Source organism: Piliocolobus tephrosceles, chromosome 11 (genome assembly GCF_002776525.5).
Source record: "Piliocolobus tephrosceles isolate RC106 chromosome 11, ASM277652v3, whole genome shotgun sequence".
Classification (NCBI taxonomy): domain Eukaryota; kingdom Metazoa; phylum Chordata; class Mammalia; order Primates; family Cercopithecidae; genus Piliocolobus; species Piliocolobus tephrosceles.
In genome coordinates, this window is record NC_045444.1 from 44679073 (window position 1) to 44704881 (window position 25809).

General features: G+C 44.3%; 1 long non-coding RNA gene and 1 pseudogene across 1 annotated transcript in view; one reads left to right on the top strand and one right to left on the bottom strand.

Annotated features, from left to right (window-relative positions):
• The first annotated feature begins 2877 nt into the window (after window positions 1-2877).
• The window catches only part of LOC111546093, a 122819-nt gene continuing 99887 nt past the window's right edge, over window positions 2878-25809 (top strand). The window contains exon 1 of the long non-coding RNA XR_002732642.3: window positions 2878-3019. This is a non-coding gene — a long non-coding RNA (uncharacterized LOC111546093). The remainder of the gene's footprint in view (window positions 3020-25809) is intronic.
• Window positions 5587-5720, bottom strand: LOC113224989 (annotated as a pseudogene).

Below are 25809 nucleotides of genomic sequence, written 5' to 3' on the forward strand. Positions count from 1 at the left end.
TTTTTTTTTTTTTTTTTTTTGAGACGGAGTCTCGCTCTGTCGCCCAAACTGGAGTGCAGTGGCCGGATCTCAGCTCACTGCAAGCTCCGCCTTTCGGGTTCACTCCATTCTCCTGCCTCAGCCTCCCGAGTAGCTGGGACTATAGGCGCCCGCCACCTCGCCTGGCTAGTTTTTTTTTTTTTTTGTATTTTTTAGTAGAGACGGGGTTTCACGGTGTTAGCCAGGATGGTCTCAATCTCCTGACCTTGTGATCCGCCCATCTCGGATGCTGGGATTTGTGCTGGGATTTGAATGAGCTTCTTAAACTAGATGGGATAAGCAGAGATATCCCCAGAAAAGCAAGAGATGATTCTTGCTCTCCTTTTCCTAAAAATTCAAACAAACCATCACCTAACAACTAACTAAAAATGCTTGTTTTTTAAAAAGAAAAGCAAATTTTTAGAAAACCATTATAATTCATTTTTAATATGTGCTCAGCTAATACTTCACTTATTAAGATGCTTAGAAAATGTTCACATTTTTTTCTTACAAAACTGATCTTAGTGGAAGCCCCCTGTCTGCCTCACCCATGAATTTTCTTTTTTCTTTCTTTCTTTCTTTTTTTTTTTATACTGTTTTTGGCCTTGTCTTTTATAAAATGTACTGTTTTCACCCACAGCTTAAGAGAGCGTCTTTGATGTTCTTAGTACAACATAGTGTATGTAATGTCAGCTGTTTAAAGCTGGAGATCAGATTGTGCATAATAACATATGTAGTTTGGATTATATAAACACTACAGGAAGAAGGGGAGACAGGGCCTTTCTGTGTGCACATTTCAGATTGCTAGCTGTGTGCCTGTTTAGAATGTTAAACACTCCTAACTAGGCGGTGATGAAGTTACTTCTTTAGTGACTGTGACTTCTGAAACTATAAAGACAAAAGTTTTTCAACTAAAAATAATTTAAAGATGATGCCAGTAATGAACATATTTATGTGATTTTCTACTTGCTACTTAAGGAGCTTTGAGGGTAGAGGGAAAAAATTGCATTGCCTTCAAAGCCCTATTTAACTAAGTAATTTCATAAAAAATTTGGAAATACAGCTGAGAAGAGCCAAAACCAGAAAAATGTGGTACAAATGATAAATTTCATCCATTATACCTTTCACCCATTATAAAGAAGTCTGGAGCAGGAAACTGTACCAGTCTATTTTCTTAGGATTGTTTCTCTTGTATCTTAATATTTCAGATTAGTTAGACTGCTTGGAGGTTTTGTCTTTTGCTTGCGTTATTCTTTTATCATTAAAGTTGCTGTCTGGCTTTTTGTCTGTTATTGAAAGATTTCGTTTCAAGATAAATTAAATAAAACATTACCATATTTTTCGGCAATGAAACATTTCAGATGGAGAAAGAAGTCAATAGCTTTTCTGGTTTAAGTTCGTGTTTTTATTTTAAATATTCTATCCTGCCTTGTTTCGGGAATACTTCGAGGCCGCTGATGTGTTTACTGCTGAAATATCAACACAACAGTAATCAGGCCTTTGAAACTACGGGTGAAAAATCCAGTCCATTTCAGTCTTTTTAATTTATGAAAAGAGATTGTGTGGCATTTTGCTTCCTGTCCCTTTTCATAAGAACTTTAAATATGGACACCCCTCCTGCTGGTGTCTTTATATTGGGAAGCTCTGCGTGGTTGAAGTTTTTATGAGGAAACTTGTTTAAAGCACAATCGTATTTAAAGGCGGGTTTGCCACAGCAAGGTTAGGGGTTGCCAATAAATCGGTTTATAGCAACTTCTCTATTCTCTGCTCCAGACACACCAATGAGGTGACCCGTGCACAATTCCCTCTGGCCACACAAGTCAGAGGCAGTTCTAGTTGATCCTTCCCTGGTCAACTAGATCAACGAAGGCTGTCTTAGAGAGCTTCGGGTATTAAGTGGGCAGAGTACCCTAGGCCAATTTGGCTGCCTGGGATTCCTGGGAGGATCTTGGAGAACCCAGGACACCCGAATCCCTAGGCCCTATCCTGGTTTTTGCTCTGCTGGAGAATAACAAAACATTTTGGGAACTCAGGAGTTTAATTTACTGCCACCAACCGACAAAATAATAGCATCTTTGTGTGTTCTCTCCCCTCCGTCCCTCCCACCTCCTTCCGACAGAAGCACGACGCTGTCCCTCTGTGAATGTAGCGCAGACAGCACTGGTCAGCCCGGAGCGGTCGCAGGCGGTCCAGACCCGCGGCCACACGGACGCCCGGGAAATCACCGGTCCCAGAACGTCCCCTAGTCGCTTTTGGGAAAGAAAAAGACGCAGCCAGCGAGATGCCTTCTTAGACCTTCTAGCTCATTTAGCTCATTCTGGCCCCAGAAAGTGTGTTTGTGTTTGTGTGTAGTTAAGTGAGGCAGAGAAAATCCAAGAAAGCCGCACAAGCCACCCTAAAGCGTCCACGGAAACTCCAGCTCGGTTAATTGCTCCCATATGTCCTCCTCGGCTGTGGTAAAAAAAAGCAGCGAGGAGGGAAGGCCGGCGTCGCTTTGTTGATTTTGAAGAGGCTGTAAAAAAGACTATGGCCCATCTCATTTTGGTCCCGGGGGGGCCCAGGCGCACCCCGGGGGACCCGGTGCCCGGAGGGACGGTAGGGTGCCTCTGGCCCGGACCTGGTGCCGAGAGGCGGGACAAGGGCACCCCGCGCCCAAACCCCACGGAAAGTTCGCGCTGCGCGCTCCAGCCGGTTCCTGGATCCGCCGCAGCCCGGGGCGGGGAGGGGCGCGGGAGGCGCGGCCGGGGCGGGCACGCGAGAGGAAGGTGCCTTCGGGAACACGCGCAAGGGCGGGGATTCGCGCTGCCAATGAGGCCCCGGTGTGGGCCGAACAAGGCGGGGGGACGGGCCGGAGCGGACGCTTCGCTGTGGCAGCTGCTGGAGCGGCGGCTGCCTCGGGAGCTGGAGGAGAGGCAGCAGCGGAGCGTCGAGCTGGCCGCGCCCCGAGGCCCGGCCCTGGGTGTGGGGAACCGCGCCGAGGAGCTGGAAACTTTCCCGGCAGGTAACTCCCGCCGCCCGGGCTCCGCCGCGGGCCTCCGAACGCCCCGGGCCTGGCCAGCTGCCAGTGTGCGGAGAGGTCGAGAGGGACCCGGGGAGGAGAGGGTGATGGTAGAAGGGAAAGGCGTGTGGGAAAGTTTCCGGAGCGCCCCCTTCTCCGCCGGGCACACCCGGGAGGTTTCCGGGAATAGGCACAGACATGTTGGGCGCCCCGGGCCTTGGTCTCGGCGGCTTCGGGGAGTCCGCACCTTCCTTGCGAGGTTCCGCCGCGCCGGACCGAGCGGGCCTGCGGTGGAACCGGGGTGATGGAAACCGGGAATGCTCGGGGCACGCTTGAGTTTTGGGACCACCCCCGCCCGGCGCGCCTGCTCGCCCCCTTTCCCGCCTTCTCTGTAGCCCTCCGGCTTGGCAAGGGCCTGGGCTACGCCTGGTACCTGGCGGGGGGAGGCGCGCCTGGCACAGCGGGGTCCTGGGCGCCCCCCGGAGAGTTGGGGTGCGCGGGTCGCGAAGTTGCCGAGAGAACTTAAGCCGGGGGCATCGTATTGCCATAGTCTGGGCTGAAAAGTCTATTGCTTTGCTTCCAAGAACACTGCGATTAGCATATCCACACTCCTTTACTGGGGGTAGGGGTGAGTTAGGATTAGACTTTGGGGGTTTTTCTTTAGGGGTGGGTCGCTGAGAAAAGCGGTAATTGTCAAGATTGTGAGCCCCCTTGTTCTTGGATGCAGAGCGGTCCTTTTGGGAGGACGATATCAGGGCACTGGCTTCCTGAAGGACTTTGGGGTGCGGGCGCGCAGCGCTGTGGGTGTGCGGGGCTCCCGGCTTTGGCGCGGAGGCTTTCCGGAACGGCTGGCTGGGAAGGAAGCTCTAGACATTGGGTGGTGTGTTTGCAGACAGAAAGGTCTCTGGACCGGTGTTCTTAAAACTTACTGGACTTACTCTGTAAAGCTCCGGGAGGAAATGTGGCGTTGGCCAGGTAGAAACGCGACGCTGCGGCCAAGGGGCGGAGGACGCCAGGCTCGGCGACGGCCTTCTCCCAGCCCCCTCCTGCCGGCTCCTGGCAGCTCCAGATCCCTGTGCCTCCAGTGTTGGGACCGTTCGCAGTGGCGTTGTTCCCAGCTGGAGTTAACTTGGGAGGTGAGGGAACCTTCATCTTGAACTTGACCCCAGAAGCAGCGTCGTCTGTACAGGTTACAAGGTAAATGGAAGCTGAGCCTTAACGTGGGTTGGACCGCAAACTCTGGCTGGCGCGGAAAGGAAGTTCCTGGTTCAGAATCTTTGAGGAAAGAGCTCAGAATTCCTGAGATCGCTTGCCCTGGAAATGCCAGACACACCAGACTGCAGAAGTTAATGCGTGTTTGGAGGGGTGGAGGTGGGAGAGGAAAGGAGAAACCTGGTTAGTTGGCACAGAGGGCTGGTATTTCTCTGGAAATGAAGGGAGTCTGCGTCTCTGCTTTCACCAGATCCGCTACCCTCTTTTTTCCTTCCTTGGTCATCTTTATTCCTGCCAGGCTGGCACTCCTGAGGCAGGGGAGGGAAAGGAGAGGAAAGCAGTTGTGAAGCTTCCTGGGTCAGCCTGGAGGTATTTCAGATCTGCTACTAGGAAGATTCCAGGATTTTAACAGCTGCTTCTTGATTGCTGGGAATGAAAGAATTTATGAGCGGCTGAGAGGTGTTCATTATAGAAGTAGTCTGAATGTTTTACTCATCTAAGCTACTTAAAGACCTCACAAGGGACCTTCCCTAGAGTATGCCAGTTTCTGCAGTTTGTGTCAGAATGCTTGGTAAGTGTTAGTCAAAAAGCATCATAAATATATCCTGGTGGTTCTGAAATGAAAAGTATGTGGCAGTAAAGGAAGTATCGTATCTGATATCCTTCAGGACTTCCTTCTAGGGTTTTTCCTGTTACCTGCCAAGTGAACCTGGTCCAGGCTTCCGGGCTGTTGTGATTTGACAGTAACAGATGGGAAATAGTGTCATTGATTTTAGTGGAAGCAGGAAAAGTTCACAAATAAATTTAAGGTGAGTTTTTATGACCCTATCTTGCACTTGTGGTGCCCCAGACTTAACTTTTTGGCACCAAGCCTGTTGGTTCGAAGTGCTGCTGGAACTTGGAAGCAATGGTTTTCCTGCTTTCTTGGTTTAACCACCAGAATGCACAAATTATTATAATTTATATCCATCCTTGATCTAAGACATAATTGATTCATAGTCAGCCTTTTTCTGCTTCCCATAACAGCCTGTAGAAAAAAAGAACATTTTGTCTCTTTAACCACACACAATTTATTTGGTGCCATAGTAGGTTTTGACACTGGATGATTGAGGGCATAATTTCAGAGACAATGGAGTTGTCTGGATTAAATAGTCCATTTTTAGGCGACATCCTCTTCTGAGTTGCTGATTAATTCTTTATCTCTCTGGGAACACTAAAACCAGCATCCCTGGGCCAGTGGAACTATAATCCATATTATAGTGACTCCTGCCAGCATAGCTGGAGGTTAACTTTATGTCGATGTTTCCATTAGACATTTCTAACCTAATTGTAAAGATTTTGTCTCAGTTGGGTTGAGAGTAGGGTTGAGAGTCTCATAGAAAAATAAATGGCTTTATTTTTATCTTTATGATAAATAGTTTAACTTGTGTTACAGGAATACATTTACAGAAGCAAAATACACTTGATCTTAGCCAAAAGGCCGAGAAGCGATACAGAAGCAAAATAAAGCAGAGTGTTTATATATTTGTGGGGGGATTTGTTTTAGTGTTTAAAATAGTTTGGTTTTTAACTCTCTTTTAAATGCATATTTCAGTGGTGGGAAAACCAGAACCTCTCCCTTCCCCCTTTCTCCCCAGGTTACAAAAGTGTTTGCTGTACAGAGAGCTCTTAAGCCTTTCTAGGTCTTGGTTTTCTCATTTTTATCATCCCTAAAATGGGATTACCTTGCATCCCTAAAGTTCTGTGACTCTCCAAAAGTTTGAGAAATGTAGGAATTCTGGAGCCAGTGCTGTAATATTAGAGCAGTGCTATGGGGTTTATAAGGGCTTGATTTACATATTTTATCCCTAATCCTTTATTTGAGTAAACCAAGGCCTAGGAAGTTAAATTAGACCTGTATCTATAAATAGTGGAGCTGAACTTGAACCAAAGTCTTCTGATTCTCCCTAGTCTCTTTTCTGTTTATTCAAACCTGCCAAAAAGACTAATATGTGGCAATTTCTCACAATACATTTTTAGGGTTATATATGAGTTATTTTGATTTCAGAACCTCAGGGTTAACATCTATGCTTTGATGTCAGGGATTAAAAACAGTTCACTAATAATGGTAATAAAACTTTCTCCTCAAGAGAGTTTCAGAAAGTCACATGCTTCAAACTAATCATTTGTTTATTTTCAACTTCTTTTTTATTAAGTAGGCTTCAGGGTGTAATGTGATTTATAATCCGGACTAGTAACTCAGACAGCGTTCTTAAAGAAATCACTTTTCAAATCTGTACCTCTTTTTAAAAATAAAAAATGAACATATCATTTGCCTTTGATCTTGGTATCTCTCAGCCTGATTGCAAAGCCTGGATGAATATTCCTTTTTTTGGTGTCATCATTCTTGAGCTGTTTCTACTGATGGCTGGATAAGTATAATTTTGCAGCACTTTCCATGCTAAATAAATCCTTCCCTTATGCTGTTGGGTTGGTGGTAAAGGGGTAGAAGGTTGCAGGTGACCCATTTTTGCTGTGTCTCTTAATGTTTGTGCTCTGTCCTGCTTGCCTAGTTAGCGGCATTCACTGCAGCTTGACACGCATCTGGAGACTAGTATGGATTTTCTTTAACAGGTTCTAAAATGAAATTGTGTGGTAAGCTGTAGGCTCTTTTATGTGTGAGGAGCTTGTCCATCTTCAGCTTTTTAAACTTATTCTCAGAGGAATGTCTTTTCAAAATATTGAGCAATGGGGTTTAAACCTCAAGAAGAAGATGTGTCAGTGCTCATTGGCTGGGAAGGAGGTGTAGTACATCTGAAATTGCTACCATTTCCATGAGTGAGAGGAGAGGAGAACATTATGAAGCATTATTTGCTAGAGAAGTTGGGAGACTTTGTACTAGGAAGGGACAAAAGCAGCAAAGGAGAAGAATGACTCTTGGTTTTTAATACTATTATAGGGAGCATGGATTTGGAATGATAGAGGACTTTGATGAAGAAGGCTTTCAGAGGACATTATCTTGTGGAGAGTGAAAGCGGTTGTCCTGGTTTGGTTTAGCTGTGTTGCTGATGGAACTTGACCTTCTAGGGTCGGTGTTGTCTTTAGGGTCCCCTGCAGGTGGGTGTGACCAAGGAGAATGTTCTAGAAAGAAGAGTTCCACAGACAGGAATATCGAGGACAAAAGTGTTGCAGAGGGATGACTTGGTTCCTGGATTTTAGCACAGATTTTGCCGCTAGCATGAGGGAATTTATTAGTGAAAACCTTCCAGTGGTAGAGGTAGACAGATGTGAACCCAGTATGTTCAGTCCACATAGCCCAGAGCCACAGTGACTCAACCTCTTTCCTGCCCCACCTCAGCACACCTAGGGTTACCTGCCAGTCACGAATAGTGGCTTATTACCTCTTTGGGTAGGTAGAGAGTGGGGAAGTCTATAAGAAGTACTCGGCTGTGACCTTTTCATGCATGTATACTCATGCAAAAATGGGATCCTCTGTTGCATGAGCTTTTGAAGAAATATGAAAAAGATCATACGTGTATGGCTGCTGGTATTATAGCTCTCAAGCCTCACATCCAGAATTGGCCTTTTTGATGTTAGTTCCAATTTGGGAAAGCCCTGGAGGGAACCCGTGTTGGCTTGATGCCAGCCAAAGGAGAGTTACGGTTAGACCCATAAAATGGGGCTTTGGGGAGACAGAGTATCCCACAAAGAAGAGGGTTATCGTTAATGGAAGAGGGAGGGAGCTGGATCAACAAAAGAACTAGCCAGGGCAGTATACATTTCCACAAGTGGTATTGCTGATCATAACAACATACCAAAGGATATGAACGTTCTTAATGTTGTTGTGATGTACACCCCTGTAGTCTTGAGGGCAGTGGACTTGTCCACATTCTGTGGGACTCTGAATTGCTATGTACACAGGCATAAGGGGGTATTGAATTACTGCTAAAAACATAAGAGTTGGTCATTATTCCCGTGTAACCCATTACATTCCCCTCTCTCTGCCATGCTTTGTTCTAAATTACTTGGGATAAGTAACATTAATTATTTATGTTTATTGAGTGCCGGCTGACTCTGAACTACATGTTTGAATTTAAAAAGTCTGTGGATGAAACAGTTTGGTTCTTTCTTCCTCTGTTGTCCTACATATATAGAATACTATGGGCAGGGATTTTCACCATACAACAGCATTCTGTGTTCCGGTCCTCCTTGCTTCTTGTGGCCTAACAACTGTTTATTTGCTTGGGATTCAGAAATGGGGGCCGGGTTCCCTGTGTCTAGGCTCACTGGTGCCGTGGTGGTTACATGATTCATTGAGGGCCATTGGCAATAGTTTACAACATCATAACCATCCTTGGTATCTATGGAAGATTGGTTCCAGGATTCCCATGGATACCAAAATCCTTAAATGCTTAAGTCCCTTATTAAAAATTGTGTATTACTTTGGGAGGCCGAGATGGGCGGATCATGAGGTCAGGAGATCGAGACCATCCTGGCTAACACGGTGAAACCCCATCTCTACTAAAAAATACAAAAAACTAGCCGGGCAAAGTGGCAGGCGCCTATAGTCCCAGCTACTCGGGAGGCTGAGGCAGGAGAGTGGCGTAAACCCAGGAGGCGGAGCTTGCAGTGAGCTGAGATCCGGCCACTGCACTCCAGCCTGGGCGACAGAGCAAGACTGTCTCAAAAAAAAAAAAAAAATTTGTGTATTATTTGTATATAGCTTATGCATACCCTCATATATATATATATATATTTGTAATTTTATTATTATTAGTTTTGAGACAGAGTCTCTGTCACCTAGGCTGGAGCACAGTGGTGCAATCTCGGCTACTGAAAACTCTGCCTCCCAGGTTCAAGTGATTCTTCTGCCTCAGCCTCCCGAGTAGCTGGGATTACAGGTATGTGCCACCACGCCTGGCTAATTTTTGTGTTTTTAGTAAAGATGGGGTTTCACCATGTTGGCCGGACTGGTCTTGAACTCCTGACCTCAGGTGATCCACCTGCCTCGGCCTCCCAAAGTGCTGGGATTACAGGCTTCAGCCACCTTGCCCGGCCTCCTTTTATTTTATTTTATTTTGAGACAGGGTTTCCATTTGTCACCAAGGCTGGACTGCACTGGTGCTATCATGGCTCACTGCAGCCTCAACCTCCTGGGCTCAAGTAGTCCTTCCACCTCAGCCTCCTGAGTAGCTGGGACTACAGGCGTGCACCAACACACCCGGCTAATTTTTGTATTTTTTTTTTTTGTAGAGACAGGGTCTCACTATGAGACCAGCCCAGGCTGGTCTCAAACTCTTGGTTCAAGTGATCCTCCTGCCTTGTCCTCTCAAAGTGCTGGGATTACAGGCATGAGCCAACCCCCCAGTCCTCTTTCATACTTTAAGTCATCTCTAGATTACTTACAATACCTAATACAATGTAAATGCGAATAGTTGTTATTCTATATTGTTTTAAAATTTATATTACTTTTTATTGTATTTATTGTATTGTTATCTTTTTTTCTAGTGATCAGTTACTAGAATATTTTTTGAATATTTTCTAACCTAGGTTGGCTGAATTTGTGGCCACGGGACCTGAGGATATAGAAGGTTGGGTGTGGAGCGGGTGACTATGCTTACTACTATAATCCTGCTTTTGATTAGTTTTCCACTTGCCATGTACTTAAGGGTAAGGTGGATGTGTCCCCTGCCCCAGGGAGTGAATTTTGATTAAGCCAAGTCAATTTTAGTAATGCCATACCTTTTGCCAGTGACTTGTTAATGAATGTGTATATGACACCTGTTAGGTCCTGGCATATTTGAAGCATAAGGTTGTGAGCACAAGAGAACAAGTAGCACCAAGTGTAGAGTAAAGGTGCCTAAGACCACAATTACTTTTTTTTTTTTTTTTTTTTGTCAGTGTTGGGAGTGTAGGAGGAGGGCGGGTAGAGACAGGGTCTCACCATGTTGCCCAGGCTCATCTCATATTCCTGGCCTCAAGCAGTCTTTCCACCTCAGTTTCCAAAAGTGCTGGGTTACAGCGTGAACCACCATCCCCAGCCCACAGTGACTTATTTTAGCTGCCGAATTAGCCAGCCCTAGAACCACTGTGACTCAGAACTTCTGTGAGAAAAAACATTTTTCATTATGTTCCTGTTTTTTTTTTTTTAAGCTAGGGTCTCACTCTGTCACCCAGGCTGGACTGCAGTGGCATGATCATGGCTCACTGTAGCTTCTGCCTCCTGGGCTCAAGTGATCCTCCCACCTCAGCCTTCCGAGTAGCTGGGACTACAGGTGTACACCACCGCACCTGGCTAATTTTTGTATTTTTTGTAGAGATGGGGTTTCCCCATGTTGCCCAGGATGGTCTCAAACTCCTGGGCTCAAGCGATCCTCCCACCTTGGCTTCCCAAAGTGCTGGGATTACAGGTGTGAGAGCCACTGTGCCCAGCCTCATTCTTGTTTAAGATCAGTAGTCTCCAAAGTGGAGTGTGCTGGATCATCCAATATGGGAGGGAAGAAAATATTCAAGAATGTTAGAAAAAATTAAGCTGTTAAAATATTTAATGTATGAGTTGACACTGGTTGGTATATCTGATAGTCTCTTGTCAACTTACATTATATGAGGTTGCCTGAGGGAAGACTGGGCCTTTTACAACCTAGTGGAATTGACAGTGGTACCCTCATTCTTATTCTTGCCTTTGGTGAACTCTAGCCATCTAAATACATTTATGGCTAGATTATCTAGTTTTAACTAAACTGACTGCCACAAAATGGGCGAGTAGTTTAAAAAGATTTCTTGCGAAGAAAGTGTAATGATAATGATATACGTATAAAGGAACAAGAAAATGTTCTTGGCCGGGCGCGGTGGCTCAAGCCTGTAATCCCAGCACTTTGGGAGGCCGAGACGGGCGGATCACGAGGTCAGGAGATCAAGACCATCCTGGCTAACACAGTGAAACCCCGTCTCTACTAAAAATACAAAAACAAAATCTAGCCGGGCGAGGTGGCGGGCGCCTGTAGTCGCAGCTACTCGGGAGGCTGAGGCAGGAGAATGGCGTGAACCCGGGAGGCGGAGCTTGCAGTGAGCTGAGATCCGGCCACTGCACTCCAGCCCGGGCGACAGAGCGAGACTCCGTTTCAAAAAAAAAAAAAAAAAAGAAAGAAAATGTTCTTATGAGTTTAGAACATGACTTTTAAAACAAATTTGACAAGAAGGTGGCTCAAAAATAATGTATGGGCTGAGCGCCGTGGCTCATGCCTGTAATACCAGCACTTTGGGAGGCCAAGGTGGGCAGATCACCTGAGGTCAGGAGTTTAAGACCAGCCTGGCTAACATGGTGAAACTCTGTCTCTACTAAAAATACAAAAATTAGCCAGGTGTGGTGGTGTACGCCTGTAATCCCAGCTCCTCGGAAGACTGAGGCAGGAGAATCACTGGAACCCGAGAGGTGGAGATTGCCGTGAGCCAAGATTATGCCAGTGAATTCTAGCCTGGGCGGCAGAATGAGACTGTCTTGAAAAACAACAACAAAAAGTTATGTTTGAATTTGTATTATTAATCAAAATGAACTTAAAAATACTGTTGGACTCCCATCCTTTAAAAAGTTTTAAATGTTGTATAATGTATATACTACATTCATGTGTGTGTATACATACCATTCACAACTACTGTTTTAATTACACATAAATTATATACAATTTATAATGTTAGTATATATGTTATAAATTTTTTCCCCTGAAATTCCTGAGCTTCAATACCTTTTTAAAATTTTTTATTTTTTATATTTTTAGAAGTGAGTCTTGCTCTGTTGCCCAAGCTGGAGTGCAGTGGTGTGATGATAGTTCACTGCAGCCTCCAACTCCTGGGCTCGAGCAGTCCTGTCACCTCAGACTCCCAAGTATCTGGGACTACAGGTGTGCGCCATCACACCTGGCTTAATTAAAAAAAAATTTTTTTTGAGATGGAAACTTGCTCTGTCGCCGAGGTTGGAGTGCAGTGGCGCCGTCTTGGCTCACTGTAGCCTCTGCCTCCTGGGTTCAAGTGATTCTCCTGCCTCAGCCTCCTGAATAGCTGGGATTGATTACAGGTGTGCACCACCACACCTGGCTAATTTTTGTATTTTTAGTAGACACGGGGTTTCACCATGTTGGCGAGGCTGGTCTCAAACTCCTGAGCTCAAGTGATCTGCCTACCTCGGCCTCCCAAAGTACTGGGATTATAGGTGTGAGCCACCGTGCCTGGCTAATTTTTTTTTTTTTTTTACCTGATAGTCCTGCGTGATCAAAAAAAGCTTTGAGATCACAGTTTAAGTCACTTAGAGTTAGGTGTTTTTTGTTACTTGCAGCTGAAAGCACCATACCTGATGTAAGGACAGATAAGAGTAGTAGCTGTCCCTGTTTTATTCTTAGCTTTCAAGAATCTCTGTGATCTCGTCCCTAACTTCTTTCCAGGCCCAGCTGTTCTCTCCTTATCTCTGCTAATACCACTGAGCTCCTGCCCATCCCTGACTATCATACTTTGTTTCAATTTTGCCTCTTCCCTCACCCTACCACCACCACTGAAATTTTGACTTTGAAGGGCTAGCTTAAATAAATATTGCTTTCTTATGAACATTTTTTCTGATTTACCCCTGCTTCCACATTTCAGTTTTTCTTTCCTTTTAGTCTCCCTAGTATGTTGTACATTCATTATAATGTCTTTCTCTGTTTGCTTTTTATTATTAAGTTTTTCACCTGTTGGCTTTGCAGATGGGTTGTAGGCTTCTTAATGGTAGGGGATCCTGTCTTACCTTCGTCATTTAAAAAAGAAAAAAATCTGTTTCTCCTTTGGGAGAAAGGGAGAGAGAGAATCCACAGTTGTTAAACATCACTCTGGACTTGTTACTCTGGGGTGGGTCTTGCCTCCAGCCTTCTGGCAGCCTTAGGAAGGCAGGGAGCTCCATGTACATGAAAGGACATTGAAGGCAGGGAGCTGACAGAACCAAGACAGCAGGACCCAGGATTCAGACCTGGAAAATTTTTATTTCCTGGCTAGTTTGTGTGCCCTCATGCATGTTATTTACAGTGGCATGTTCTTTCATATGGGAACACTGACATAGATGAAATGGGAGGTTCCATAGGATGATAATGCAAAAACATTAAGGACAATCCTAGCAGATGCAGTGAGTTCAAAGGGGAGTCCTTGTGGAGTAACAGGAAAGGCCTGGTGGATGAGATGTATGAAGATCTGAATGCCTGCAGATAGTGACCTGTCTGCAAGTACCACAAAGCAAAATCATGGGAGATAACTCCCCAGGGTAGGGTCTGGCCTGAGCATCTCCGTTGGGAGACGGGAGGTGATGGGCTCTGTAGTGCTTAGCTGAATAGAGTTATCTATGTCATTATTCCCTCTATGCAAAGATAGTTGAGAGTTGACAAGTTGTAGGCTTTCAAGTTGAGCTATGTTAGATACATGCTCCCCTGATGGAAGACAGACGTGTCTCCAGGGTTTTGAGGGTCAAATGACAGAATGTATATAAAGGGTTTTGAACATTACAAATTGCTTCCTTAGAGGCAAGGGAACATCAAAGTTGGTTGTTTTCTTGTATCAGAGACTTCTAGCTCAGATTTCTTTCTTGGCCATTTTTAAATGCGTTTCCAATGAGTTTTTAAGTGTTGGGGTTCTTAAATGGAATATGATATAATTTTTTTCAGATGAATTGCAGATATTACTTAAAATCTTGCTATGAAACTTTCACCCGTGGAGTAAGTAGAATTCATGATTAAGGTGAATCTCTTTTGGGATCCAGTTCAGTTTTTCCAAAGGATCTGTTTATAAGAATAGGACCACTTAGCTGAGTGTAGTTGCTGATGCCTGTAATTCTTGTACTTTGGGAGGCTGAGGTAGGAGGATCTCTTGAGCCAAGGAATTTCAGACCAGCCTGGGCAACATAGAAAGTCTCTGTCTCTACAAAAAATTTTTTAAAAAATTAGCCAGGCATGGTGGTATGGTGCCTGTGGTCTCAGCTACTTGGGAGACTGAGGTGGGAGGGTTGCTTGAGCCTGGGAGGTTGAGGCTGCAGTAAGCTATGATCACACTACTGCACTCTAGCCTTGGCGACAGAGCAAGGCCTTATCTCAATGAATAAATAAGTAAATAAATAAATAAATAAATAAATAAATAAATATTTTTAAAAAAACCGTTTTCATAAAGATGGGAATCTGTGGAGCTTTGATTTCTGGTCCTGGAAACCCTAAGTACCAACTGAAAGACACAAAGAGCTTTGATTTCAAGGTTTTTTTTGTTGTTGTTGTTCTTGGCTACTATAAATCCAGTAATTTATTTTCATGAGTCTTTGGAAAGGGTTAGGGAAAGCTTTGAAATATCTTAAGGTGGTTTTGAAAGTAAAAAGTAGGTATGGTTTGACAATTTGAAATTTGTTTCATTGTAGATTTCCAAGGCAATGGGTTTGAATAAATTAAAGTTAATTCCATTTCAAGGAACTTTTGCAGTGGGATTTCATATTGTAGAAAGAGTCTGACTTATAAATCAAAACATGTTAAAGAGTAAACATATTTATAGATGCAAAAGACATCAAAACAGTGAGTGGCTCCTAAATTGCAAATAGATGCAATTGTGAAATTCTTATTCGGGGGTTGTTGAATCATGCACGTAGCTTAAGAGAGCCTTATTTTTCTTAGGATTTATTTAAGTAAAGCAAGAATTCCCAAAATGGATTCTGGGGGAAACTGAGTCTTAGGACGTTAACAGGTGTTATGCGGGGAAAAAAGTTCTGTGGTCAAATAAGTGGGAAAATCTGGGTTAACCAAAGTAAACCAGGTATTTTTATTTTTTAACTACAGGACTTTTGAGCACCCTTAGATCTAGTGTTCATTATAAATATCCTGGAAGGGAAATAGAGTAATCAGTATTTTCCAAGCACGTTGAATTGTAGAAACTTTTTTTTCCCCCCAGAACATCTTTTGCCCAGAGAACAATGTTTGTTGGGTTATCTAATTTGTCGAAATACTTAAAAATCAAATCTCAGACATCATGTACTTTTGCCTAACTTTGCTATGCATTTCTAACGCAGGACTTAAAAAAATCACCACCCCGTTATCACTTTTAATACAATTAACAATAACTTAAAAATATTATCTAATTTGGGCCAGGCGCAGTGGCTCACATCTGTAATCTCAGCACTTTGGGAGGCCGAGGCGGGCGGATCACGAGGTCGGGAGATCGAGACCATCCTGGCTAACATGGTGAAACCCCGTCTCTACTAAAAAAAAATACAAAAATTAGCCGGGCGTGGTGGCGGGTGCCTGTAGTCCCAGCTACTCGGGAGGCCGAGGCAGGAGAATGGTGTGAACCCGGGAGGCGGAGCTTGCGGTGAGCCGAGATCTCGCCGCTGTACTCCAGCCTGGGCGACAGAGCGAGACTCCGTCTCAAAAAAAAAAAAAAAAAATTATCTAATTCTCCCTTAAATAGCATTTGTCACCATTTTTGTTTTTTTGGAACCAAGATTAAATCAAGGTTCACGTATTGCACTGTGAGCTGTTATTGTTGTCTCTTTCGTCTTTTTAAATGTAGAAAAATAATATCTTATTACCTCCGTCCCTCCCATTCCTTTTAGAAGAGAACCTGCAGGTTGTCCCATATTCTGAATTTGTTTCCTGTGGCGGTGTTTACCTTGTCCCATTGTTTCCAGTATTTCCTATAAACAGGAGGCCAGGTCTAAAAGCAAGATTAGAGTCAAGTAAAATATTTTTTGCAAAAATAGGTCCTAGACTAGGATTCCCCTCTGCACTCCCGACCCCCTCCATGATTGAGAACAGGCATTTAAGTTTAGCAATTCAGAGCAGCATGGTGAGTCAGACACTCCTGTAATCCTGTCACTTTGGGAGGTGGAGGTGGAGGCGGGAGGATTGTTTGAACTCAGGAGTTTGGGACCCTGGGCAACACAGTGAGACCTTATCTCTACTGAAAGTGGGAAAAAAAAAATCATCTGGGTATGGTGGTTCCAGCCTGTATGTAATCCTAGTCACTAGGGAACTTGAGGCGGGAGGATTGCTTGAGCCTGGGAGATGATTAAAGCGCTGCAAGCTATGATTGAACCACTGCACTCCAGCCTGGGTGACAGAGTGAGACCCTACCTTTAAAAAGTTTAGCAATGAATAGCATGTATATATATAAAGAAGTAACAGCTTAGAGTTTAAAAGTTAGTGTTGTTAGTATATCAATGGGATGCAAGTTGAATTGATTCCAGGTGTGTTTGGAAAGGTATTCTGAATAGTTGGCGTGGTTAAATGGATATGTTTTCAGTATATCTTGAGACTATAAACCATGTGTCTCTTGGGTAACGTGGCTTGGGTGTTAAACGTTTTTGGTGGTTGAATTTTATTCAGAATGACAAGTGTCTGAGTTGTGATGGTAAAATACTACTCTATAGTCACTTATTTTTAAAGCACATTTAGGAATGTGCATTCTTTCTGCCTCTGCTCAATACATTTTTAACAGAATATTTTTCTGGTAAATGCTTATGCTAATCTAAAATACAGCCATAAATTCAAGGACACCCTCAGGGTGATAATTTTCTATGTACATTGTCTTAGAAACCCAGACATGTAAATAAAAGTTCCTATCATAGGTAACTTTGCTAACTTAATTTGCTATTTACATTTTTTTCCCCCCTTGATATCCTTCCAAGTGCTAGTTGTATGTCTGGGAAAAGTTAAAGGATTTTGTGAATCTTAATGAAGAATAACTTAGTGTATGTAAAGAAGCTTTGCATGATGAATGGTAGCTGTCATAAGGTGCTCCCAGCATGTTCTTATATTTAATCCTTTAACCAGCAGGGACACTGTTTTCTGCATTAAAATTTGCCTGTTGTGAATAATATGGTGACTTGAACAGAGTAAATACTTTGTAACTATAGTTAGTCCATTAAAAATATACATATACAATCCCTTTTTCTTCCCTCTTTAAAAGAACACAAACATATAGGATATGGTAAAAAGAATGATCTTTGAAGCCAGATAAACTTTGGTTTTGTGTTTGGCTCTGTCTGTTTACTTGACCTGCTTCAATGTCTGTAGAATGGGGACAGTAATCCTGTTTCATAGAGTTTATGCCAAGGCCAAAGGCGAAGCCCTATATGAAAGGCTGAGCACTGTGCCTGGATCAGAGGTACCAAAACCAGCTCATCTTCCACCTTCTCCTCCTCTTACCATACTTTATTTTATTTTATTTGTTTATTTAGTTTTTGAGACAGGGTTTTGCTCTGTTGCCTAGGCTGAAGTGCAGTGGCACAATCTTGGCTCGCTGTAGCTTCAACCTCCTGGGCTCAAATGATCCTCCTGCCTCAGCCTTCCCAAGAGCTGGGACCACAGGTGCACCATCATCTCTACATCAAAATATTTTTTTCTGTAGAGATGGGATCTGCTATGTTGCCCAGGCTGGTCTCGAATGTCTGGACTCAAGCAGTCTTCCTGCCTTGACCTCCCAAAGTGTGGGGAGTATAGGCTTGAGCCACCACATCCAGTCCTGACCGTATTTTATTTAACATTCTGGATCAGTTGTTAAATTTAATTTTTTAACTGTTCTGAGTGTTTTAAAAATTGTAAATTTTAAGGTACTTGTTACAGAAGTCCAGATAAGTTCTTGATTTCAAGATAATCTGTATGGGAGTTTGTTGCTTATATTAAAACAATTATATGCCTATATGAAATGTTTTGAACTAACAAGTAGGACAGTTTTAGATGGTGATTTATAGAGGAGAAGGAATAAGAGTCAAAAGTGGTATTTTATTATTGGCACAAAAATATTGCTAACAAACTATCTGGTTTTTATGAAAATCAGTATTTAAAAAATCAATTTTTTTACTAAGACTGTGAAAACATGTGACGCTCCTCAGACTTATGTAATGTTTTGCTTGAGTATGGTTTAGAACAATACACTTTATTTAGGTGGAGTAAGTCTGTTGTACTGTGCTCAAGTCATACATGCATATTCATTTATGAAATAAATACTACCAACAGGAGAGCAGGCTTTTCTAGAGAAGAGGGTGGTCAGTGCTTCCTTCAAGATCCTCACAACGGAGAAATGGGGATTCTCCTTATTGCCTTTGTGCCTATTAAAGATGCACGCGAAGGTGGAATTAATATATCCTAAGTTTTGAACAGAAGTGAAGGAACAGTTTGAAGAATGCCTAGATATCTATGGGCCTTGCATTCTTGCCATTTATTGGTAAACCAAAAAGTGTTGTCTTCTATCATCAGCTGTTTCCAAGTCTTAGGCCATTTGGCTTTGAATCTAGCTTGGACAAGAAAAGATCTCAGCTGGGCAAGGACTCACACTGCTCCTTCCCAGATAGTACCTGTTCCTGAGAATGAACTTGATTCCCTACAGACTTTCAAGTCAAGTGGTACTTGAGCTTTTTACACTTCTACCATTACAAAGTTTTGTTTATCTCTTCCTTTCTGAAATGTTTTGCTTCAGCGAAAAAGGACCCCTTTAACTGTCCCAACTCTACATACCAAAAGCTAAGCCAGGAGGAATCAAAGGGTGTTAGTTCCCCCTACCATCATGGAAAAAGAGATGCCATTTCTAGGACAGTGATTGAGACCTAAGCCAGTGGAAAATGTAAAGAGACTTTACCTTCTTCACAGGGCTTTCTTGCTTCCTTCATAAGAGTAGTGTTAGCCAACTCAACAAATAGAATTTCCTTATGAGTTTTTTAAAGATAAAAAGTTACCATGAAGGTGGTAACTATTTGACAAATTAGAAACTGTTTTCATTTGTCAACGGGTGGTGGAGGTCTTGTATTAATTTTTCCAACAAATATTTCTTGAGAGCTGGTCATTGTGTCCTTCAGAGTTTGAGGCACAGTGCTGTGTCTCAGTCTGAGGAGACAAGTGCACACACAGTATCACTGCAAGGTGTTAGGGAGTGCGGAAAGAGGAGGAGTAGGGGGAGGATGAGGAGCTGACAGTGGCTGGGGAAAACTTCAGGGAGGAGGGGGAGGAGGTGAAGGAGGCCTAGGACTTTGCCAGGTGGGAAAGAGGGTGAGAGGCTCTCTAGAGAAAAGGAGCACAAGAAGCAGAGGCTGGGTAGCATGAAAATACAAGTCGTGTTTGGGGTGTTGTTACTAGAACAGACGGTACTTTGCATTTGGGTACAGTGGCAGGGAGAAGAGAGCCAGATTGCAAAGGCCTTGCATGCCAGGCTAAGAAGCGTGGACTTGATCCTGTAAGCAAGTGATAGCTGTCAAAGGTTTTTCAGCAGGGAGATGATGTAATCAGATCTGTGTGTTGGAGAAAAGCTTTGGCAGCGGTGGTGTGGAAGAGAGACTGGCGTGGGGACAGATGGGCTGCAGAGCTCTCTCTTAGGAGGCTTTTGAAGTAGGTCAGGTGAGAGATGATGTTTGAGGTCTGAGTTAGTGGGAGGAAGAGAAGTAATGCCAGTTGAATACCTTTGAGTGTGCACTTAAGGTGAAGTGCACACAACAAACTCCCTTACATTAGCTCATGTAATCTTCACAGAAAAACTTTTCATAGGATGCTGTTTTCATCCTCATTTTGCAGAAAAGGAAACAGACTCAAAGTAACCTAGTTCAGCCAGGATTGAACTTGGGTTTACTGTCCTGTGCCCACCACAGTTTTTAGAACAAGATGTCAAAGAACAAAATCTGAAGAAATGAAGCTTTAGAGATTTAATTATCATTTTTTAGGGGTTAATGAACTAGGCAGCACCCAGACTGCAAAATAGATGGGCACTCTGCAGGGATGACTGAACAGCGGGTTCTGTAAGGCAGCTTGAGCCGGAGCACAGAGATAGCACAGCGCCAAAGGTGGGCTGGCTAACCTCAGGTTCTTACTTCAGGTTACTTTCCTTGTGTGGGTTAAAGCAAAGGGGATTTCCTTATTTTTGCCAGCTCTAGTTGACTGGGCCCCTCTTTTTTTCCCCTTTTCTTGCAAGACAGAAAAGACACAGCCTTGCTCTGTCACACAGGCTGGAGTGCAGTGGCATGATCTCTGCTCATTGTAACCTCCACCTCCCAGGTTCAAGCAATTCTCCTGCCTCAGCCTCCCAAGTAGCTGGGATAATAGGCACGTGCCACCACGCTTGGCTAATTTTTGTATTTTTAGTAGAGACTGGGTTTCACCATGTGGCCAGGCTGGTCTTGAACTCCTGACCTTGTGATCTGCCTGCCTTGGCCTCCCAAAGTGCTGCGATTATAGGCATGAGCCAGTGCATCCAGCTGACTGGGCCCCCTTTGGATTGGTTGTCATGAATCTCGTGCTTTTTGAAAACTGTCCTGTTTGGAGATTTGACTATCATTTCTCTCGTTTGCTTGGAGGGTCAGATCTTGTAAGTAAACAGCTCAGGTTTTGGTTTGGTGATGTGGAAGCTTTGCATGAATGACTTCATTTGGGTTGATCTGTTGGATCCTAGTGCAGGAGGTCACTCCAAATCAGTGGCTCCCTATCCATTTTACTTAACAAGAGGGAATGAGAACATGAAGAAGGAGTGCGCATGGTGTATGATTTTTGGACTGGGATGAAATGGAAGCTTCTTCCAGGTTAGAAAAGGAATACTTAGCAGCTTACTGAAGGTAGAGTTTCCAGGTGTGGCAACAAGGTATGGATGATGAACGATACTGTAACAGCACTCTCTCAGGAGGGGAGGGGCAGAGTTTGGGGGCCATCTGGGATACCCAGTTGGAAATGCCCAGTCAGTGGTTGGAAATTTGGCATTCCTGTAGAAACTCCTTTAAGCTAATGATATACCTCTTGGTAGGCATGGACTTAGAATTTGTAGGGGCACTTAAGTCGGAATGCAGATTTCCAGGCCCTGCCCCCAGGAGGTGCTTCAGTAGGCCTTTGGTGGGGTTTGGGGATCTGTACTTGTGTCAAGCTCCTGGGTTAAGAGAGAGAGAGAGAGACAGGTTCTCACTTTTGAGAAATGTTTGGCTTTCCCAATGGCCTAGGCTGTCTTGTAATTTCACTTCCTTTAGGGAGCTTTTGATAACTCCTCAAAGAATAGGATGTTGATCTCTGGTAAAAAGCAACATCTGAGAAAATTGCTTGTTTTTAGGAATCTGTGTACATTCATATTTAATTCTGCCAAGGATGCTTTTTAGTTTTTTGGATTAACACTCAAAAATAACAAGTCCTCAAAATTAGGTTTGTTCTTTTGTCTTAAGTGGACCTTTGGCAAGAGATTTCTGGTGAAGCTTGATTCTGAGTACTTTTCTCATGTATTAAAAAGAGGCTGGAGGAGGGAACCTGGGACGTGGAGAGTGAGGAGTGATAGCCTGAGGTTCTTGGTTTGCCTAGGAATGGCCTAGGTTGTTACTGATTAAGAAGTCACTGGCCAACATGGGGAAACCCTGTCTCTACTTTAAAAAAAAAAAAATGCAAATAATAGCCAGGCATTGTCGTGGGTGCCTGTGATACTAGTAACTCAGGAGGCTGAGGCAGGAGAATTGCTTGAACCCAAGAGGTAGAGGTTGCAGTGAGCCGAGATTGCACCACTGCCCTCCAGCCTCAGTGACAGAGCAACACTCCGTCTCCAAAAAAAGAAGTCACTGAAGGCTGGGTACGGTGGCTCATGCCTGTGATCCCGGCAGTTTGGGAGGCTGAGGTGGGTGGATCGCTTGAGCTCCCAGCCTGGGCGACATGGCAAAACCCCGTCTCTACAAAAAATACAAAAGTTAGCTGGCTGTGGTGGCACACACCTGTAGTTCCAGCTACTTAGGAGGCTGGGGTAGGAGCATTGCTTGAGCCCAGGAGGTCAAGGCTACAGTGAGCTATGATAACGCCACTTCACTCCAGCCTGTGCAACAGAGCGAGACCCTGTCTCAAAAAAAAAAAAAAAAAAAAAAAGAAGTCACTGAAAAGTACTCAATTCCTTGAAATCTGGGTTGTGAACCCAATCACTCATTCATTATTAGACTATTTGCTTATAATTAGTCCTAACCAGCCTAGCTTCCCCTTCCCCTCTGTCATGCATGTCTTTTTCTCAGGAGTAGAAGCTTTGAAGCCAGACAGACTGGGATAAGTTCCCAGTTTAGTCCCTTTACCCCACTGTGACCCTGGACAGGTTACACAGCCTCTCTGAGCTGTTTTCTGTGAATTTGGAATGTGGGAAGGTAGTTTTGGGAATGGAGTGGATAAAGTCAGAACATCTGGACTTGAGCTAGTGCCACTCTGAATCTTGGGTGGGAAGGTGAAGGCTGGGTGCCTGCCTGGTTCATTCAGCACACATTAAGTGCCTACTTATTCAGCTAGAGGGTGTATTTAGGGTTGACTGTGTGCATTGCTTTACATTACCTACCTTACTCTAATTTTCCTCGAGTTGGAGGGAATTTTTGTGTGGTTGTGGTTGATGGTTATCAAGAAAAAGTGGCCGGGTGTGGTGGCTCACAAGTATAATCCCAGCACTTTGGGAGGCTGAGGTAGGCAGATCACTTGAGGTCAGGAGTTCAAGACCAGCCTGGCCAACACGGCAAAACCCCATCTCTCCTAAAAAATACAAAAATTAGCCAGTCGTGGTGGTGGGCGCCTGTAATCCCAGCTACTCAGGAGTCTGAGGCCGGGAGAATTGCTTGAACCTGGGAGGTGGAGGTTGCAGTGAGCCGAGATCGGGCCACTGTATTCCAGCCTGAGTGACAGGCGAGACCCTGTCTCAAAAAAAAAAAAAAAAAGATAAAGTGTTTTCGTTTTGTTTTCAACTTGTGTGTCTTTTTTGTTGGTATCTTGTTACCCTTGGGATAATTTTTGCTTGTCTCTCCGAGTGAGCAAGGTTTGGGTTCATTAACTGCTTGCTGCTGATTAGTTCATTTTTCCGATGTGAGAGAGAGGAGCATCTTCCTTTGTTTTCCCCTCCACCTTTGCTAAATGCCGTTATTACTTCCTGTTGCAATGACAGGGCTTCCCAGCTCCCAGCTTCTTTTCCTTAGTCCCCATCCTGTTGGGGAGGACACAGGAGGAAGTCCGCTTGCTCACTGATTGGTTTGTTCAGGCACTTAACAGGAGCCAATTGAGCCCTCACTCTATGTCAGTCTCTGTGCTAAGTGCTAGTCTAATTCAGCCCTCTTGAAGGCCTTAAGAGGGAGCAGACATCTTTCTTCCTACCTCATGGGTTTTTGCAGGTGGGGCTCTGTACCTCCCCCCAGGTCTCATAGCAGTCTGACTGGACCCATGCTGCCTCAGGTCTCATGGCAGGCTGAGTGCACCCCTGCTGCCTCCTGCGGTGCTGCCCTCCCCACCCACTCCTTGTCCACTCTCACTATCAGCTTCCTAATAGGCATTTCCTGGGGCGACTATATCTGACCCAAATTGGTTATTTTGTAGATCCTTTAGGGGTCCTGGTCCAAAGGTCAATTTTAGTGAGTGGTATGGGGACTGTAGAGTTGCAGGGTGGGGAGAGAAATGTGGGCCATAGCTGACAGTGTTCACAGGGACAGCACATCAGGGGAAATAAGCCTCACTATTGCAGCTGCTGAGACTGCACGTCCTGTTCGTTTTGAATGGCCCCTCAAAGACCCCCCCTGAGGATGCTAAATGCAGATCTGTGGATACTGTTGGCAGAATTTGCCTGTTTATAATACTTTTCAGGGGGGCCCTGTGCAAGGTGGCTCATGCCTATAATTTCAGTACTTTGGGATCTCACCTGGCTCCACCATGATTTGGGAGCAGGCATTTAAGTTTAGCAGTTCAGGCCAGGCACGGTGGCTCACACACCTGTAGTCCCAGCACTGTAGGAGGCTGAGGTGGGAGGATTGCTTGAGCTCAGGAGTTTGAGAGCAGCCTGGCAACATAGTGAGATTTCATCTCTACTAAAAGTTAAAAAAAAAAAAAAATCAGCTGAACGTGGTGGCTCATGCCTGTAGTCCCAGCCACTTGGAAGGCTGAGGCGGGAGAATCGCTTGAGCCTGCAAGATCGAGGCTGCAGTGAGCTGTGATTGTGCCACTGCACTCCAGCTTGGGCAACAGAGCAAGACTCAGTCTCAAAAAAAAAAAAAAAGAACTTTTTTGTTTTCAGCCATTTTAGTCCTACATTTTAGATTACTTTTGACTGACTTTTTGGGAGACTGTCATGCCTTTAGATTATCCATAATAATTATGAAGATGTCAAGTCCCTTAGGACAACATATTTAACTTGGCTTTCAGCATCAAAACATGCATTGGAACAGCATAATGTAAAGATCAGTGATTCTGGAGTAAAATAGACTTGGTTTCAAATTCCAGCCATCCTCTAATGCCCTTGGATAAATTTCTTCATGGCCTTAGTTTCTTCATCTGTAAAATGGGAAATTTTTTTTTTTTCTTTTTAAGACAGAGTCTCACACTGTCACAGGGGCTAGAGTGCAGTGGCACAATCTTGGCTCACTGCAACCTCTGCCTCCCAGGTTCAAGCGATTCTCCTGCCTCAGCCTCCTGAGTAGCTAGGATTACAGGCCCCCACCACCACGCTTGGCTAATTTTTTGTATTTTTAGTAGAGATGGGGTTTCACTATGTTGGCAAGGCTGGTCTTGAACTCCTGACCTCGTGATCTGCCTCCCTCGGCCTCCCAAAGTGCTGGGATTACAGGCGTGAGCCACTGCGCCCGGCCACAATGGGGATCATTTTACACGGTGAGAAATGTTTGTACAGTACTTTTAGAGTAGCTCCTAGCACATAATAGATGTTCAGAAGTTCCCTCCTTGTTTGATCCAACAGGAACCAAATTGTATCAAACTGTAGACAGTTAAAAGGATGAATAACATGTGGTTTCTATCCTGGAGGAACTTAAAATCTAGTGGGCGAGGCTGACACAAGAATTTGTCCTGAGGAGGTTAAGTGCCAAGACCCAGGTTGAGGCTGGAGCAGAGCACGGGAGCATTTCCTCTGCCTGGAAGGTTGGGAGAGCCTTCTGGGAGGAGGTTATATCTAAGCTCTGTCTTGAGGGATTGAGTAAGAATTCACTTAAGCAAGCAAGGTGGGATGGGTTGTAGCCAAAGCAACAGCATGAGCAATGGGTGGAGTATTTAGGAGAACTATACACAGTCAGGGATTGGCTGGATGGAATAGTGTGAAGCAGGAATTCCTAGGAAATGAGTCTAGAGAGCCTGGTGAGTGTGAACTTGCTGGTGGGCCTTGTGTACCTTGCTGGAGAACTTAGGGTTAGGGGCTGGGTGCTGTGGCTCACACCTGTAATCCCAGCGCTTTGGGAGGCCAGGGTGGGCAGATTGCCTAAGCTCAGGAGTTCGAGAACAGCCGGGGCAACATGGCAAACCCTCTTCTCTACAAAAAATACAGAAACTATATGGACATAGTGGTGGGTGGCTCTAGTCCCAGCTAGTGAGGAGGCTGAAGTGGGAGGATTGCTTGAGCCCAGGAGGTGGAGGTTGTGGTGAGCCGAGATTGCGCCACTGCACTCCAACCTGGGTGACAGAGCCAGATCTTGAATCGAAAAAAAAAAAAAAAAAGGTAGAAAAACATCAGGGCTAGATATCAGAGGTAGTTTAGGGATTAAACTACACTGTTACTGATTAATAATACTTACATGTAAATTTCCTGTTTTGATAGGAAGATACAGAATTTGCTAGGAAAGAAAATAAAAATATGAGGAAAAATAATATATAAATAGT